This window comes from Castor canadensis, chromosome 3, assembly GCF_047511655.1.
Source record: "Castor canadensis chromosome 3, mCasCan1.hap1v2, whole genome shotgun sequence".
In the NCBI taxonomy this organism is placed as follows: Eukaryota; Metazoa; Chordata; class Mammalia; order Rodentia; family Castoridae; genus Castor; species Castor canadensis.
Window position 1 is genome coordinate 14,914,920 of NC_133388.1, and position 18,356 is coordinate 14,933,275.

At 47.1% G+C, this 18,356-nt stretch overlaps 1 long non-coding RNA gene across 1 annotated transcript; it reads right to left on the minus strand.

Moving 5' to 3' along the window:
* Nucleotides 1–855: 855 nt before the first annotated feature.
* LOC141421493 (uncharacterized) lies at nucleotides 856–15,987 on the minus strand. The gene is made up of 3 exons (XR_012446046.1): nucleotides 15,498–15,987; nucleotides 13,672–13,814; nucleotides 856–12,869 (listed from the first exon to the last, which is right to left on the minus strand). It is a non-coding gene; the product is annotated as an uncharacterized lncRNA (long non-coding RNA).
* Between the last annotated feature and the right edge of the window lie 2,369 nt (nucleotides 15,988–18,356).

Here is an 18,356-nt window from a genome sequence, read left to right on the forward strand (position 1 = left end):
GAGCCATTTTCAAAGTCCTGTTTTGAAAGATATTGTCAATATAATGAATTTCCCTAAAAATGAACACCTTAATTTAAATCTTTAGGAGAGGAGGGGTTATGTTGAAAGCACTGATATGACACAGTTTCCTGCCTATCTTGTGCAAAGTGCATGACAGGATGCTACTAACAACTGAGTTGTTTACTTTTTCTGTTGCATAAGACAGATATTTCAAATGTGTTGACTTTAAAAAAAATTTTTGCAATGAGAAGTGGATCTCATTTCTAAGTGGATTTATTTCCAAAAAACTGTCTTTGATGTAAAAAATAGGACTTCCTTATGAGTGAGAAAGTCAGTTTTCAAAGGACAAACAAAATAAAAAACAGTCTCATGCTTTGGAGAACACTTGAAAACGGGTATTTGGAAACACTTTCATTGTTATGTAATGGTGTTGAAAGCCATGTAAATGTGTCACTTACAAAAATTCTTGTATTTCTAGGCTTAAAATGACTCGGCCACAGAATTTTCTAAGTAAGGCTACTGGGGGCCAGTATTTGTGGTTGGCCAGTGGGAAGCCCAATATACTGCTGGCCCTCTATATCCTGTCTGCACATCCATGGATTCAACCAACTGTGGGTCCAAAATATTTGAAAAAATGTATACATATAACAAAAGAGTAATAAGTATGTAAATAAAAGCAGTGCAGAGGACTGGGGGTGTAGCTCTGTGGTAGAGCGCTTGCCTAGCAGGCCTGAGGCCCTGGGTTTGATCTCCAGTTCTGCAAAAACAATACAGAATAACACAATATGTACATAGCATTGTCCTTGTTTTAGACATCGTAAGTCATCTAAAGATGATATAAGACATAGGGGAGCATACAGTAGGTTCTATGCAAATCCTACAGTGTTTTGTATAAGGGGCTTGAGCATCAGTGGGTTTTGACATCTTCAAGGGCCCAGATACCATGGGATGATGGAACATGGACTTTCTTTTCCTTGTAATTTATGAAGATAAGGTGCAACTTACATTTGAGTCATTAAAAATTATAGTCTAGACTCCCTTAAGTAGTTTAATTTGAACAGCGGAGGTCTGAATGAGGGCAACACATTAGCCTGAAACCCTCTCTGTCCTACTAAGGGACACAGATCAGGTCAGGTGAGAGAATAGCAGAAAAGGAGACCACAGGATATATAGATTTGGTATTAATTTTTTACAAATTTAGCCTTGTAACTGCAAGTGCTGACTTATGCTATAAAAAAAAATGCTTCTGAACATTGTTATTTTATAAGATAGGTGATTTAAATTATAGATATAATCAACTCATTAAATAGCCTAAGTAGACACATGGCTTTTTACCCCTAAAAGATTGTAATTTCATGTTGCTGCCCCCAAGGCTATCTTTCCCCATTGGGCAAATTGAGCACAAACTATAGTTTTCTAGTTTGATAGGGTTTGGGGGATGTCAGAGTCACTTCGCAGCTGAAAACCACATGGGAGAAGCTGAAGAGAACGCCCTTGTCTGAGGATCAGGGATGGGCACACTTGGGATGCCTCTGTGGGACCTTTTTTTGCACCCCAAGAAGACAATCCCAGGCTGCCATGGAGAAGTAAGAGCAAGGGCCTCCAGCCTCTCGGGAGGGCTGGTTTTGACGCAGGCATCGGACCCAGTCTGTCTCCTATTTTACCTCACATCCTGCTGGCAAGCAGAACAGAATAGGACAAATAACCTTGAAACCCTACAGCAAGGTGCTAGCCACCAATGGGAAACACTACAAGTGTTTCTTGATTTTTGTCAAAACACCAAAATTTTCCTACTGTTGCTTATAAATTTATAAAAAATTAAATATGTTTACTTAGCACACTAAACTTAGTAACTTAAAGCTCAGGTTTAAAGGTGTTTTTGGTTAAAAAAAAATCCTTATCAACAGTTGTCAGAACAATGCTGCCTTGAATTCCTTACGATGCAGACTACTTCCTTCTGAATTTGAAGACGCTTTTCTCCTGTTGTGCTTTCCACGCAAACTGTGCAAGTCTGGTCTTCACCGAATTCTGGCTGCCTGATCGTCTCTCTCAAGAGGCAGAAGTTCAAGTCCTCGTTGCCAGTGACTTCTCCATAAATAACTCCAGTTCCGTTCTGCTCAGATTTCAATGTCTGCATCTGAATCACATTTTGTGTCTTTGTTGCATTTCTGTCTTTTCTGACCAATTTCCTCCCTCAATTATCCATTTTTGTGAAGTCCCACGTGGGTTTGTCCTGGGAAGACAAAGTCACAGTTGCACACTCTGAGGTCTGTGCAAGAGCTGAATCGCACTTGCTAAGCAGCCAGTCACCGACAGGCATTGGAAGGAGGATCATGACAGGTGGCAGAGCATGAGACACCTTTGTTATCTACAGAATAGCACGTCATGAAGTTTGTACTCTGGGAAAATTATTCACAGGTTATACACAGTACCAGCTGAAATCTGAACCATATGTTAGAAGACTGATGTCATTTAACAAAATTGTGAAATCCGTGCTCATTGGAACTGTCACCAAGGAAGCACAGTCTGTATTAGCTCTGGTTTCCACTGAGAAGTCTGAGCTCTGGTTGGCTGACATGATTCACCTAGAAAGGACCCCTTTCCTAGCAGCTGTGGGTTCCTGAGCCTTCCGGATAGGCGAGGAATGACAAAGATGTCTCTCAAAAACGCATGTAGCTCTACCGTCAACCTGAAATCAGGAAGCTGCATGGAAGAGGGTCATGCAAATCCCCAGTGTTGCCTCCTTTTGGATGGCAGAAAGTCCTTCTCCCAGAGATGCCTTCATGAGGGCAGGAAGGGTATATATTTAAAAACAGCCTTATGGAGGTATTACTGCAGTAGAAACTAAACAAAAAAAGTCAACAAACAAATAAACCCTCACAAAGCAAAAGCGTGTTCAGTGTATACAGCAGGAGCTTGGGCATATGAACACACCTAGGATAGCAACACCACAGTCCACCTCTGAACATTTTCCTGTGTCCCCTTTTTAAGTAGCACTTAACATGAGACGGGTCCCCTTAATGGGTTCTAAGCACACACTGTTAACTATAGACTGGCAGGAGGTTTAGCTACAAGGACAGTCAGCTTTCTACATGACTTTTCAGAGCCCCCACATTTCCCAAAGGAGCCAAATGGAGAAGAGAAAGTACAGGAACAGTCTCCAGGCATCAGAGACTGTTCTGGAAAGAGAGAGCCTGGTGGTGGGGGTGAGGGGACTAGGCAGAGGGAATGTGGTTCTCCACCCAGGGCTCAGTTATCACCAGGTGACTGGACAAGTGTGTTTCAGCTGAGGGTAGAGGCTCAGGATGGACAGACAGGACAGGGATAAGGAAGGCTTGGCTAAGTCCTCCCTCTTGGCCTGGGGGCTCTGAGTGGGAGTGTCTGTGTAGACAGAATTTTCCCCAAAGCCCCAATCTGTTTCCATTTTTACAACCTGAGATGGAGACCTAGAGGGACCACAAGAAGCAGGGAATGATGAAGAGGGAAGCTTCTAGAATATACTCTAAAGCAAGTGATCCTCTCTATCAATGTTAAACTTAGTCACATGCTTATACTTTCTTTGATGCTGTGCCAATTCAGTTTCTTTGGAGGGTAAATGGTGATTTTGGAGCCTCTGGGTAGTGATGCAATCAGGCCTTACCTGCAGCCAGTTCCAGGGTTCCCATCAGGACTTCACATTCCTCCCATCTCTCCCTTTCCTCCTTCCTTTTCTTCTCCTCCCCAGCTCCTTTCCCTCTCTGCATTGCTTTATTTTCCCATTACTGCCAACTGATTTTTATCCTCTCCTTACTCCACATGGCAGACTGTCAAGAGCTCCCAATTTACATTTCCTTTGCGCCAGAGAACACTCTAGACATATCTTAATTTGGACTCCAAGTTCCTAGGGAAGGAGGCTGTCAGCCCACCTTGGGTCCAATACTCACTTGGAACCAACCATGTGCAGAGGTTGGAGACAAAGTGTGCCATGATGGCAGCAGCCACAGACACAATAAAGATCCAGTGGATGCAAAATGGGAAGTTTCCAGATGAGGAGTTTCCAGAAAACAAAACAAGTGTCAACTATAGCTGTTCAATTTTTTTAATTTAATGAATTTGCAGTATTTTATTTAATAACAGTTTTTCACATTTATCTCTAAGGTGTTAATCCATAGATAATAATAGATAATAATACCTATATTTTCTCATAAAATTAAAGCAAAAAATATTACCTTCAAAAATTGTGTGTTGCCTGGGGAATATTATGCTAAGATATGATTAAGACCAAAGTAAAGGCTTCATAGGTGTCAGGGGCTAAACTGTGTCCCCACAGAATGCTGTGCTGAAGTCTGACCTGGCTTCTCAGGATGTGATCATTTTTTGGACATGGGGACCTTTACAAGATCATTAAGGTGGTTCCTAATCCACCCTCTGGTGACTGGTGTCCTTCCACAAAGGGGGATTTGAACAAAGAGACAGACATGAGAGGACAGTCATAGGATGATAGAGGCAGGGACCAGAGTGATACAATGTAAGCCAGGGAGCACCAGGGGTGAGCAGCTATCACCAGCAGCTGGACGAGGCAGGGAAGGTCTCCCCAGAGTGTCAGAGGGGCACGGTCACATGACTGTGACTCCAAAACTGTGAGTTTGTTGATGTTTTTGCTGCAGCCTCTGGTCCATGGGCCTTGATGGGGCAGCCCTTCCACCTCAGGTGAGGGGAGTGCTGAGTTCTGTAGGGCAGGTGCAGGTAGCAGTGACAGAGGGATTACGGAGGAGAGACACTGGATCTGGGGAGGGGCCCCCTGTTAAGTGAGTATTGCAACAGTAGGTGATATGCTGAGGGCCCGGCTAAATCAAGGCCTGGTAATAGGCTTGGAAGCTGTGGCCATCCCTGGTGACATCAGGACCTTCTCAGAGGGGAGAGGGTGATTGCCGAGGATCTGGGCTGCAGGGCTGGTGGACAGTGGTGGTGTCACTGAGTTTATGAACACAGGCGGAGGACTTGGCAATAGGACTGGAGACAAAGGAGGCCACCTGGGACTAAATGGGTTCTGGAGACCTTTGGTGAGGTGTCCGGATAGTAGTTGGACATACAGCTTTTCCTGCTGCTGGCTCCTTCTCAGACTTTGGGACCCAGGTCACATGTCCTTTTTTGGAGATACTTTGCAAGCTCCCCTCTCTGCATCCAGGGTGTTTCCTCGAAGTTCCCTCCTGTCTCTCCACCCTGTCTATTCTTGCAGCATAGCCCTTCGTCTTCTTCTTACTCAGGTGTTTACTGGTTTCTGGTTGGTCTCCCTCTACTGGTCCATGAGTCCCACAGCGTCTGCTTCTAGGTCTCAGTACCCAGAACAGTGTCACACATGGTCAGCACTTGGTTATTATTTGCTGAATGAAAGGATGATAAAGGAAGCATGTAGCACCTCTGGTTCTCAGGAAGCAGATGCTGAGATGAAGTTGGGACACAAGATGCTTATCAGGGAAGTGGGAAGGTGAGAGTGAGACAGGTGGAAAATCTGAACCACAGTGCTTTCCACAAAGCTTTGCCATCTCTGAGCTGGGGAGAGACTATTGATCAGTAGAGTCCCCTGTTGGGCTGACATGGTAGGATCTTTAAATCCCCATCTTGCTCAGCCCCTGGATGCCACCAGAAAAGCCAACGGCTGTCTGCTGACCCCTCCCCGTGGCTGAAGGCAGTCCATCAACCAAGCCTGGGCTGGACCTAGAGATTCCTAGGGTCACAGGGCTGGTGACAACAGGGCTGAAACCAGAAAGGTGAGCCAATGATTAGTATAAACTGTGTAGCCGTGTCCTAGGGAGTGTGCAAGACAGGAATGACTCAGAAGAGGGAAAGTATGGCCTCTTCTAACCAGGAAGAATCTAGGGAGACTTCTGCAATTTCAGTTGCAGAGTTTGTCTGTGCGCAGATATGGGGGGCTTCCTAGAGCAAGGTTCCCCAGGAAGGGAGCCTCTAGGTGCTGATGAGAAGGGATGAGCAGTTAGGCTGTGTTGTAAATGCTCCTGGGAAGGTGGTGAAGGCCCAGAACAGGGGCCAAGGACAGCCCACTGCAGATGGGCTCTGCTGAGAAAACAAGCTCTTTCCCTGAAGTGCCAAAGCCTTAGCATTCCCTTTTAAGACACAGCAAGTAGCCAGAGTATGCAGGGACTGCTCAGGAAACTGGACCAGGCCACCAGGCAGGGTATGCAGCTACGAGGCTGGGCTTCTGCAGAAAGCAAGTTTCTGCAGTTGCTCCAGAATTAAAGTCCTGTTTAAAGAACAGAGAAGCAGAGTTCAAGAGGTCGTGGGCATGGAGCATCTCATTGGAAACCATGGGGAAGGACAGAGAACAAATAGAATCAAAGTCATCCAAGAAGTGATAGAAAAATCTGTTTTCTACCACAACCCCCCAGAAGCAAAGTGGAGTTTCATCTTCCCAAAAAGCCCTGCTGGTGTCACTGTCACCCTCCAGGGTAAAGATGGAGCTCCTGGCACATTTTGTCCCTAAAATTAGAGATGGAGCCATAGGAAGCTGGTCGGTGATGGCAGGCAACAGCCTGGAGTCCACACTAGCTCTTCTGTGTCCACTGCCTGCCTGTGCTGAACAGTGGGCTCCCTCTCATGCCAGGTGACCAGGCCCTGAGGGACTTCTACCCACTAGGACTCCCTGCCTGCTTCTCCCTGCCCTCGCCTCTTCCAAGACCCAAGCCTAAAGCACCAGATTCCCAAGACTCCAGGCACCCTGGATTGTCACTTAAATTTCCTTATCAGACATAAGAGTTCAGTTGAGAAACTGGCGTGGTGGTGCATGACTGTAATCCCAGCACTCAGGAGACTGAGGCAAGAGGATTGTGAGTTTCAGGTCAGCCTGGGCTACATAGAAAGACCCTGTCTCTTAAAAACAAGGCACAAACTGAAGTTCAGTCAAGGAATTACGTGTCTCTATTTTTTTCTTTTATTACGTTTCCAGGTTTGGGGATCTAATTATCTAGGTCAGCCAATTATGGGGTGTAGCAAAGCCATCAATAGACTACATACATTTCTCACTGGATCCCAGATATAAGGAGGGGAGAGTCCCTGGGGAAATCTACATTTGGGGCCACTTGGGAAGACTGTGTCCACAGTCCCAGGGATAAAGAAGGTGATCAGGAAAACGTGAAAGTGGATGAATGAATGCATGGATGGATGTTAGTGAAGGGAAAGCCAAGGGTGAAAATGCCATCCTGGGCACCCCAGCCCCATTTTCCATCTCCTCTCATTCTGGGATGCTCACTGGTTCCCCTCATCTCTCGGTCAAAAGCTTCCTCCAAAGCCCTTATTCTCACTAAGGGATAGATGACCAAGAACAGGTCAAAGCTAAAATCTCTGAAGATTAAAATGTGTTTGGATTTTAAGAGGAAGAAAAGGAATACAACACAGCAGTTTATCATTTCAACCACATGACAATTGCAATTAAATAATTATTAGGACAAAGATTTATTTAGTGCCTTCATCATTGACACCACCGTCACAGGCTTTACTGCTATTTCTACCACCACCACCACTACCATCAATCACCATCACCACTACCACCTGGAAGTGGTAAACCTATCTAAACTAGATTTGGAAGCCAGATAACAATTTCTCGGATGGGCAAGAAGCAGGTATTACAGGCCCAAGGCCCGAGTGTGTAAAGAAGGAAGGGCTTGGTTAAGGTAAAAACCAGGGACTTTGACCGTCCCAGGGTGTAAGATATGAAAAGAGGCTGAGCAGGTGGGTAGATAAGGGAACCAGGAGAGGTAGATGTTGAGATTGCAATTGCATTTTTTACTGTTGCAATTTTTAAAACTTGGATTTTGTGCCTCAGACAGGAGGTTTTGGTGAGCAAAAAAAAAAATTTATTCATTTTCTTACTCATCAGTATTTTCAACAGATATTTACTGAGTGCCCCATGTACAAGGTTCAAGGGATACAAGCAAGAACAAGATGACAGAATCAGTCTGAATCATCTCATGAATCCTCACGATAAACCTAGGAGTTTATAAGTATACATCCATATTGCTATTATTGGTAAAATAGCTTCCCAGCCTTAAACTCAACATTCATATAATTATTTCTTACAATTATTATTCATGATAATTATTGTTTTCATAATTATTTTCTCATGAATATGGGTACCTGACGTCCATTTTCAGAAAAGATTGGAGGGCTTTCAGACACTTCCAGCTGCTCAGGATTGTAGCTGATTGGGTTGACGTTAAGCTAGTCTGACATCAAAAATCATGAGCTTCCCTTTCATAGCTGTCTGAGATAAATGCATAGCGTGGAACTTCAGACATGGGTCACCAGGTGGGACAGGAACGTTGGGATGCTCAAGAGCTTGCTCAAGTTCTTGAGTAAGAGCCTGATGTACTTGCTCAAGGATTATTTTCGGCTCCTTCCTTCCTCCCCTGCTTAAATGCAACAATAATGCTCTCTCTTAACAATATTTTTCTGGATCCCTGGAAAGTGTGCCAAGTTCATCTGACCCTGGGCATTTCCCAGCCGGGAGTCATGGAGGCTTCAAATGCCCGTGTGGAACTCCACCCCGCCCATGTCATAGTAGCCCTTCAGCCTGGTCTGCCTGTCTCTTGGTGGACTTGGGATGTTATACCTGGGAAGCCCTGGGGATCTGCAATGGAGTCCCTGCCAGCCTCCATTTGGTTTGCTGATATGGGAAAGGGCAGAAGGTGGTGAAGGTGACCGGGAGAAGCCAGCTTGCAGCACTGGGAACCAGTTCCTTCATCTGAAACAGCAACTCCACACCAGGGAGGAAGGCCCAGGCCCAGTCCCAGCTGCTGGGCATTGCTCCTATGTCTGCAAAGGACCCATTTCTGGTAGGGAGGGAGGGGGAGGCAAGAGCTTCCAGCACTGGGGAAGGGGTTGGGGAGACTGGAGAAACATCAACCCAATATTCGGGAAAAGACAACGAAAACTCAATTGAGCACAGAGGTATGTAGGCACCTCCAAGTGTCCAGCATTAAATATTTAGCCACACCAGGACAATGGTGAGCAGCATGGCTCTCCCTGGCCCCAGGTTGTGCCTCACAAGGGCAAGGACAAGGCTGGCACACAGTTGGTGCCAAACAAATGTTTGTGAAGGAAGATGTTTGTGAGTGAAGGCTGAAGAAGGCTTTAACCAGAAGCAGGACAGTGCTGCTGTAGGAACAGAACCCTGAGAGTTTCCTGTTGGCTCTGAGGAGAAAAAGGGCACTTGGTGAGGTAGTAACACTCAAAAAGAGCCTCCAAGAAATCGGGCACTGGTGGCTCACACCTGTAATCTTAGCTACTCAGGAGGCAGAGATCAGGAGGATCACCATTTAAAGCCAACCTGGGCAAATAGTTGGCAAGACCTCTATCTTGAAAAAACCATCATAAAGAAGGGCTGGTGGAGTGGCTCAAGGCCTAGGCCTGAGTTCAAACCCCACTACCGCAAAAAAAAAAAAAAGACCCTCCAAGAGACACAGCTGATGTTTTCTGCTCTGACAGGCCTGCCTGGGATGCAAAGCTGTCCCAATCCTCTGCTGCCCACGATGGTGTGAGGGAGTGCTGCACACTCAAATTTGTACTGAGAACTCTGGGACTGGGTATGGTCCTTGGCTCCTGGAACCCAGAAAGCCATTACTATGCCCGAAAGTGAATGTTCACGGCGTCATATTTGCGGTCAGCAGATTTGCAATTCTTGTCTTTGATGTTTCTTCTTCTCCTGTGTGACTCCTGTTTTATTATTATTTTAATGGCTATGTGCATACAATAACTGAGGTGACATAGCTTAATCCTTCCTGTCCTTCTTAAGAAACTACCTGTCCTCATGTGCCTGCAGGAGCTGCCATTTTACCACCTTCCTGTCCTTCCCCTGTGCTCATAGGTGCAGGCACAGGATTAGGGGACTTGGGTCAGAGAGAGCAGTTTCTTGGTGGCAGAAACTGAACGGAGGATGTGAGGCAAGATTCTCAGCTAAGTTGACACACCATGCAGGTATAGGCTGAGCCTGGCACACAAACTGAACGCCCAGCAAGACAGATTGAAGGTTCTGGAAGCAACAGATCACAGCTCTTATATCCAAGACCTTCTGAAACCCCCCATCTCCAGGTGTACCTGGCTGGCCTGCCATTGCCTCTGATAAGCTCCCCTTCTCATCACTGGAAGTCTTATCCAAATTCTGCAGGCTGGGGATATAGAATCTCTGGGAGGTACAATCATTTCCCAAGGATGGGAGCAGGTGTTCAGAACAGGTCTGTTTGACACCAGATCACAGCCTCTTCCTGCCACACAGCTGTGCATGGAGGTACCTGCGTATACAGTCTCACTCCAGCCCCCACCTCCCAGAGTCTGGGTCTGTACTTCCAGCAAACATGGTGTGAGCCTGCCCTGGAATGTGTTACAGCTGTGGCCAGGACCAGGCTCTGGACACAGGAGACAAAGGCTAAGCAGTGAAGACCAGACATACAGAAAAGGAAGCAGGGCAAAGAAGGCCACTTCAGAAGAGATGAGGGATGTGAGTAAATAGGGCAGGGGCCCCCCTTTAAACTTCGGGAGAACCTCTCTGAGGTGACAGTGAAGCGTGGACCTGAAGGGCAGAGAAGAGCTGCACAACAGCCCCCAGCCATAATGAAAACACAGCAGGAAGAGGGGCAGGAGAAATCTGAAGTCCATACTCCTTTCTTAGCTAAGTTGACAATGGGTGGAAGAAAGACATTCCATCTCATATTTTGTCCATCATATAGCATTTAGGAACAGCAAAATAATAAGAATATTAAAAAATAAATACCCAATGATGACAACAGCCTTGGTAAGAAAGGAGGGAGAAGTTTCGGCTGCCAATGGGCAGGGTGCCTTCCTGGAGCCAGCTGGCTTCCTGGGTGAAGGAGCACCTGAGCTGGCCCTGGGAGGCCAGGCCTGGTCTTAGATAGATGATGAGGGCACCAGTGTTTCCAGGAAAGACTTGGGAAGAGGAAGGAACACTACAGAATTTGGGGGCAGCAGAAGCTGCCTATTGGTTGTAAAGCTAACAAACGAGCCTAAATAACTCCATTTTGTATCTAGACTCCATTTAGGCCTAATCTTGCTTATGTTTTTCAGATTAGACCCAGCTAGTAATTTCTCTATTGTGAGAAACTACAGTACCCAGAAACCTTGGCCCAGACATGAATCTGGACCAAACTGCACTCTAGTAAACATGCTGGTCTAATCAGGACGCCCAACCCACCACCCGTCAAAGGGACCAATTCCACCCACATTCCTACAAGCCCTGCCTTACAAAGGCTCTTAAAACCCCACACCAGCTGAGCGCCAGAGGCTCATGCCTGTAACCCTTGCTACTCAGGAGGCAGAGATCAGGAGGATTGTGGTTGGAAGCCAGCCCAGGCAAATAATTCGTGAAACCCTCCACAAAAAATAGGACTGGTGGAGTAGCTCAAGTTGAAAGCCCTGAGTTCAAGCCCCAGTACTGAAAAAAAAAATACCAATTACACCACAGGACTGATACTGCCTATGGTGCTTGGCCCCTTTCCTCCCTTGGAAAGTGGATAAAACTCTATCTCTGCCTTAACTCTTGCCTTTGTGAAATCCTGTGCACTAGCTAACTGGGACCTAACATTGGTTTTGGAGTAATGATGCTTGAAGAGCATGAGGCTGAAGCCAGATTGCAGAGGGCCTTGGGTGAGAACTTAAGAAGACCCATTCCATGGGTGATAGGCAGCCAGTGAAGGTTTTTGAGCAGATTTGTGTTTGCAAAAAAGTCCTTTTGGTAACAATATGAAAAGGATGGATGGTCCGGAGAATGTTAATGTAATCAGACACTCAAAGGAAGGAGGAATGGAATCAGTGAAGGAGCTCCCAGGTGCCTCTCTCAATGTGAGGGAAGGGCGGGGCTGGGGAGCACAGGTGCATCCCCTAGTCCTCTTCTTCCAGGGGAAGGTCATGCCTCTTCTGCAGCATTCTGTGTCATGCCTTCCTTCTCCAGGAAGCCTCCCTGGCTCCAAATTCAGAGACTTAGGGCTCTAAGCCTTGCTCTAGGTGCTCAAAGCAAAGGCATATTGCTCTGGGCTTAGAATACCAACATCCAATGTCTAGAGTTACAGCTCCCACCCTTTGGGTGTCAGGATTCTCAAGTCTTCAACCCTTAGCAACTCTCTCCAACTCTTGTAGCAACCAGGGCTTGTAGTCCCCATGACCTGCGCTCCCGCCTTCAGCTCTTCATGGTCTCTCATCTTCTGGAGTCTCACCTTCTCCACAGCCTGCTCCTTCTCAATAGTTCTGCTGTCCTTCACAGTCTTAGCTTCTTACAAATGTGCCTTTGGAACGTTTCAGCTGCCTCCTAGCACTACAGCTCAGAGATCTGGGTGTGGGGCCCTTAACGCTCAGTGGTTCTCAGTGGAACTCTTAAGCCACCTCCTAGCGTTATAGTTCTGAGTTCTGGGTTTTGGTGCTTTAGCTCCTGGCAACTCTCTAGAACTCCTCCTCTGCCTCTTCACTGCCACTGTCACTGCCAGGGCTGCAAGCCCTAGACTTTTGTTCTTCATGCAACCAGGTTAGCCTGCTCTACCTGCAGTAAAACCCACAAGGAAGTAGACCAAAGACCATTGGGAAGAAACCTCCACTGGAGCCTAATGTTCCAACATTAGAGATTAGTGCACAGGAGAGAAGCCTCCCAGACCCACCCCAAAATAGTGGAAAGCTGCAGAAAACAACCTGTTTGTACAGTCAGGAGAGGCATGGCATATTCATGCACAGATTCTAAGTCAGCCACTGCACAGCCATGCACAGCGTCCAGTTCCACCAGTCACAAGCCTTGCTTATGAACCAATCACAAGCCTCCAATAGCACCAATCACACGCCTTTTGTTGAGTCACTGGGGAGGTGGTCTCCCTCGGGTCCTGTGGGAGAATAGCAAAGCCATCAGATTTGAGATTTCCTGAACCCATGAAGGTGTCTGGAGCGATCATGACTGGAGCAAGGCAACCTGAAGCAGGAGTTGGGACTTTAGCAGCAGCCATGGTCACAATAGTCCTTGAAGTTACAGTGGAGTGCCAATGAAGGGGCTGCTTGGATAGCCACTTCCACCTTAAGGCAGCCAAGTACAAAACAAGGTCTTTCAGCTGTTGTTCAAGCCCACTTCTGACAGTTTTGTTCATCCACAGGGGGAAAAACCATTAAAGGTGCTTATAATAGAGACTTATTGTAGAACTAACAGTCTCAACAGTACATAACAGGACTTAAACCTCTAGCTAAATGCCCTCAGAGAGAGTTGGGTCCCTCTGATTTGTCTTGGAACCTGGCCTCTTCCTAGCTGGGTACAATCCTAATATCCTGAATAATTCCCATTCAGCCCCTTACCCTCACCCCATGATCTGGACTCCAACCCTGACCGTAAAGACTCAAAGCTCCACCACCTGCCTTTCTCCAGCCACCACCTGCCCTGCCCAGGACTCACTCAGTCCTGAGTCTCCCACCAGTTCCCCAGGTATCCTTTGAGCTTCTTTCAAGCACTTGCCAGGTTTCCAGCCTGCCCCAGCCCTGCCCAGTCTTCCCCTTTCCTGCACTGAGTTCCGAACATTGTTGTCCTCCCTCCTCTGCCAGCCATAGCTGGGGTGTGAGTCACAGCTGCCAGGGCCTGGCTGAGGCTGCCCACCTGGTGGCTCTGGCGTCCAGCTCCGCCTGTGTGGCTGTGGCACATACCTCTTGCCCAGCCTGGCATGCCAGGAGGGAGCCAGCTGTGGTTGGGAGGTGGGCAGGGTGTAGGGTGGTGATGTGGCTGCCTCTGTGGAAATGAACTGTTTTTCATGGCTCCAGCCTTAAGACAACCAACTCCTTCATCACTGCTGTCATAAAACAAATTACATGTTATAGTAATTCCAATGATAATGACAACAATAAAACCACCAAGTCAGTGACTATGCGCTGGGTACAGTTCAGGGGCTTGGTGAGGATGACCTCATTTAGTCTCTCTACATAGAGACGTCAGTACGGCTGTCCTCATTTTATAGGTGAGTAAGTGGAGGCACACATAGAGTTGTACCTAGGAGTCTGCCATACCTCCCTTCAGGCTGTGAGACCCCCAGAGCTAACAGAATGACCTATGGTCTGCCCATCTGAGGAGGGAAACCATTTCTGGTTGAAGATGCTTCAGAGATTTGTTGACTGACTGTGTTCCCACTGGTCAGCTCACTCTGTTACCAAGGAAAAATACCATCCCATAAAATGCCCTCAGTAAACCCCAGAATCAACTCAGATGTCAGGCAGTCTTTCAGAGCAGAATCATAACACTTGGTCATCTTAGTTGATTTAAAAAACACTAATTTTAGCCAGATGAGGTAGTACAGGCCTGTATAATTCCAACACTTGGGCAGTGGAGGCAGAGGATCATGAGTTCAAGGCCAGCCTTTTTTCTTTTTCCTCCAAAAAAACCTAACCAACCAATCAACCAAATAAACAAACAAAACCCACCTAGCAACAACAAAAAACCTCCACTAATTTTGAAGGTCACACAGCTGAGCAACACATTAACTTCCTACTAGTTCTGCGGTGGATAACACCCTGACACGTGAGTTAAGATGACAACGGTTGCCTGGGTTACTTTGCAAAAACTTGACGGCTTTTACTGAAAACCCTGACTCTTCACTTAAACCTGTAAGAATCTGATGGGTGACTAAAATGGGATTAAAGACTTGACATCTCTGTTGTCATATTGTGTCTGTCCCCTTTGCTGCCTTAACCCTTGGGTCAGATTCTACTCAGTTCTGCTTGTGGACATGTTGAGCATCTAAAAATCGTTTTGTCCATGACCATAAAACATGGTTAGTGTGGCCAACTGCCCGTTGGAGGTGCTAGGTGTTTCTTCTACTCTGTCCTGTGCTACCTCGGCAGCTCCAGCACCTAAACCGAACCATGAAGCCAGGCTGTTTATAAGACCATGATGACAATGCAGGCTCTGGGAGGAACTCAGCCATTCCTGGGAAAGTCAGCCACCTGTTGACCTGCACACCAGATCAGAATGCTTGCACACAAAAAGGCAATGTCTTGTGAAACTCTGCGATGGCCAGTAGAAACTTAGCAAACTTTAGCAGCCCACTCTAGCAAATCAACAAAAGCCTGCCTCTTTGTTCAGAGAGCTGCTTGAACCTCCTCTTAGGCTTCTACTCAAGAACTGAAGCCTTATGGAAAAAGCACTGTCTGTGTCATCCATAACATCTGCCTTGTTCTCATTTCTAGTTTGCCATGCCAAAAGATCTCATCTCTGATATCAACGCTGGTGTCTGGAAACCTGACTGGAGGATGCTGACTTTAATTCTAAACTCACAGATTTCAGGCTGAACACCCAGGACTTTTTTTTTTTTTTTTCCTTTAAAGTTCATCCCAAAAGGGAAGAAAGAAAAGCGAGTGCTCCAGCCCAGGGGACCCCCGTCAAGTTCCCACACCCAGAGCGGCCTAAACACACACCACTCCTTCCCAGTCACTAGTCACTGCAGTAATCAGTGGGATGCAGATAAAGGTGGCCTACTTACCAACACAGGCATGGTTTGCACCTGCCTCCTGTAGCTTGCTTCTCCTGGCAGAAGTCTTGGAATTTTGGAGGGATGAAAGGACCCTTCCTCCTCCTGTATGCCATGTGAACCGTGTGATGACAGCGTCCAGAGTCCTCCTCCTTGTGCTGGTGGCTTGTGCGGATCTTGGACTTGGTTTGGAATGCACCTAGCCATTCCTGCAGAATGGGTGTATTGATTGCTGTATTTCCTTACACTTCTTCATCAGCACGGCTCAGGTTTCTCGGATGACGACCTGCTTGTGCCTTCCCAAATTTCTGAAAACTCAAACATGAGTTTTTCATCCTTACCTGCTCTGTAGCACAGAAAATGGCAGCAGTTGTGCAGCTATGGGCACCTTCTCCTGTGATGACTGAATTGTTTACAGATCTTGGCCTTCCTTAAAATCCTCTTCTTGCTGATTCATTATTTATAGCACATAGTCTATCTGATGGGACACAGCTGTCCTTCCCTGAGCCTGCAGCTGTGTTGAGCACACACATGCCCTAGGTGTTGGAGGATGGGATCAGGGCAAAGCATGTGATTTGATGGGTACAATCAGCTTCCTGTCCTTACCTCTCTATTATTACTATTAATTGCTATTACTACTATTATGTGATTATTACTAATTATTTTTAATTTACTTCCCTCAGATCAGCCATTGCTGACCACTTGGTGAGTGTGTTTCAGTTGTTCCACTGAACAGATGGAAACAGTGAGGCACAGTGAGGTGCAGTAACCTGGGCGAGGTGGCCCAGCTAATGTGTGTCAGTGTAGGAGTAAAACCAGGAGCAGGACCTGCCCTTCACCTCCCAGTCACAACACCTCCCTGAGAGTGGACCCGTATGGGTAGGACCTGCTGGGGGCTGCAAGAGGACTGGAAGCAAGATATTGGGAGCCTTGACTGGGTTCCATGTGCAGGCTCACTGCCTGACCTAGTAGACACTCATTCTGTGTTTCATCTCAAGCTCTGCCACTTTGGGAGGAAGCAGAAGAGAATGAGGGCAAGGCAGGGGACAGGAGCCTAAAGGAAACTGGGTGGCTCAGAGATGGGGAAAGGTAGGTGGCATAGTCCCATCTCCTGTCAGGCTGCAAGAGCCACCAGGCCACATGCTGGAGACCAGCCCAGTGCTGGCATTTAACAGCTGGCTTCTATTTGGGGGCAATCCCAGTTATTTTCTCCACCAGAACTTCCACATTTTTTTATACGTGCTAGTCTTAAGAAGATCTATATCTACTTAATAGCCATGCAATATTGACAGATGATTTGCTATCCCAAACCTCCATTTTCTAATCTGTATAGTGAGACAACAGCCTCTCCCTCATAGACTGGTAAGAATTACATCTGTGAATGTGTGTGTGTGTGTGTGGGTGGGTGCATAAATACCTACTGCTGAAATCAAATTAGTGGCCTTATCCCAAAGATAGTAAGATGTTCCATTAGGGATTCTTTTCTTTCCCTTTTTTGCAATTTGTAATTTGAACATTCCTCCCAAATCATTTTTCTGCAAAGTTCTGTTCTTATACCTTCTGCTGTTCAGAATCTACTCCTGGCTAGAATGACATTTAGTGAAGATTTGAGTCCGCGTTATTTTAAGTGAAATTGATTAACAGATTGACTTCCAAGTGGTTGCCCCCTCAGGCAGCCATAGATCCAGTGCTGTTCCCTGTTGCCCATTGTACAGGTGGGTAAACTGAGAACCCAAGCAGGGAATGGTTTTCCCAGTCACCTGGTGTATTATGGGTCTCTTAGGCCTGGATCCTAGAACCCAGGCCCAGGACTGGGACCTCCCAGAACTTGGGGGTAGGGTGGGGCTGAGCTGCTTGCCCCAGCCTGCATCTGGGATTTGGGGCCAGGGCCAGGTAAACATCTATGCCAGGTGGCTGGTCTTCCATAGCAGTGCCAGAGCACCCACACCCACTTCTCCCCTGTCCCCAGCAAGAAATCTGGGGTGGATGATTCTGCTAAAAGCCATTCAGAGATCAGGTCATGGAATGGATTGGCATAGAGGGTGTCACTGTGGTTCCTGGACAGTGTGGCCTCACCTTTCTCTCTGAGATTTACTGGGTACCAAACACTTGAGTCCTGCTAGCCGCCCCCCACCCCTGCCAAATGGAGTACCTGCCTTGCCCAGCACAGAGCTTGGTACACTGCAGGATGGCAGAGAAAAGTTGGCCTGATCTTCCCCGAGGGGTGAAGAAGTTGCCCCTAAATTTTGCATCTGTCTAGGTGTGGTGCCTACTGGCCAGCCACCTGGCCAGGCTGACCCAGGGAGGGGTAGAGGTGGCAGAGGCAGGCTTAGCAGGTCAAGAGAAGCCCACCCTGTTTGCATAGGAGGCTCATGGGATGGGGGAGAAAGGAAGCTGCTGAGCCAGCGTAGAAAGAGTGTTGAGAGAACAGCCAGCTCTAGGGAGGCTAAGGAAGACAAGCCAAAGGGAAAGGAGGGCCTGGGAGATCAGGCCAAGATGAGTGCATGTGTGTGTGTCTGTGTGTTTGTCTGTCTCAGGAGGGAGAATCAAGGACAAAGTGACCTCTCAGACAGCCATACTGGTCCTTGCCATACCTGGCTCTGGGGCTGGAGTGTCCCCTTGGGCAGGAGTTGAGTGGGTCAGCTGCCAAAATGCTGTGGTCACAGCTATTCTTCATGGTCTTTCAAGGGTAATGGTAGAATAAAGAATTCAGAACCAGGAGTCTCGATCTTTGAGTCTTGGGGTGACTAACTATCTGGCTATTGGAACCTCACTTTTCTCATACGTGAGATGGGTCTAGCAGCTCAGAACTTGCAGTCCGGGTGAAAAATACAGCATAGCTATCAGAAATGTCTCTAACAATGCATACAA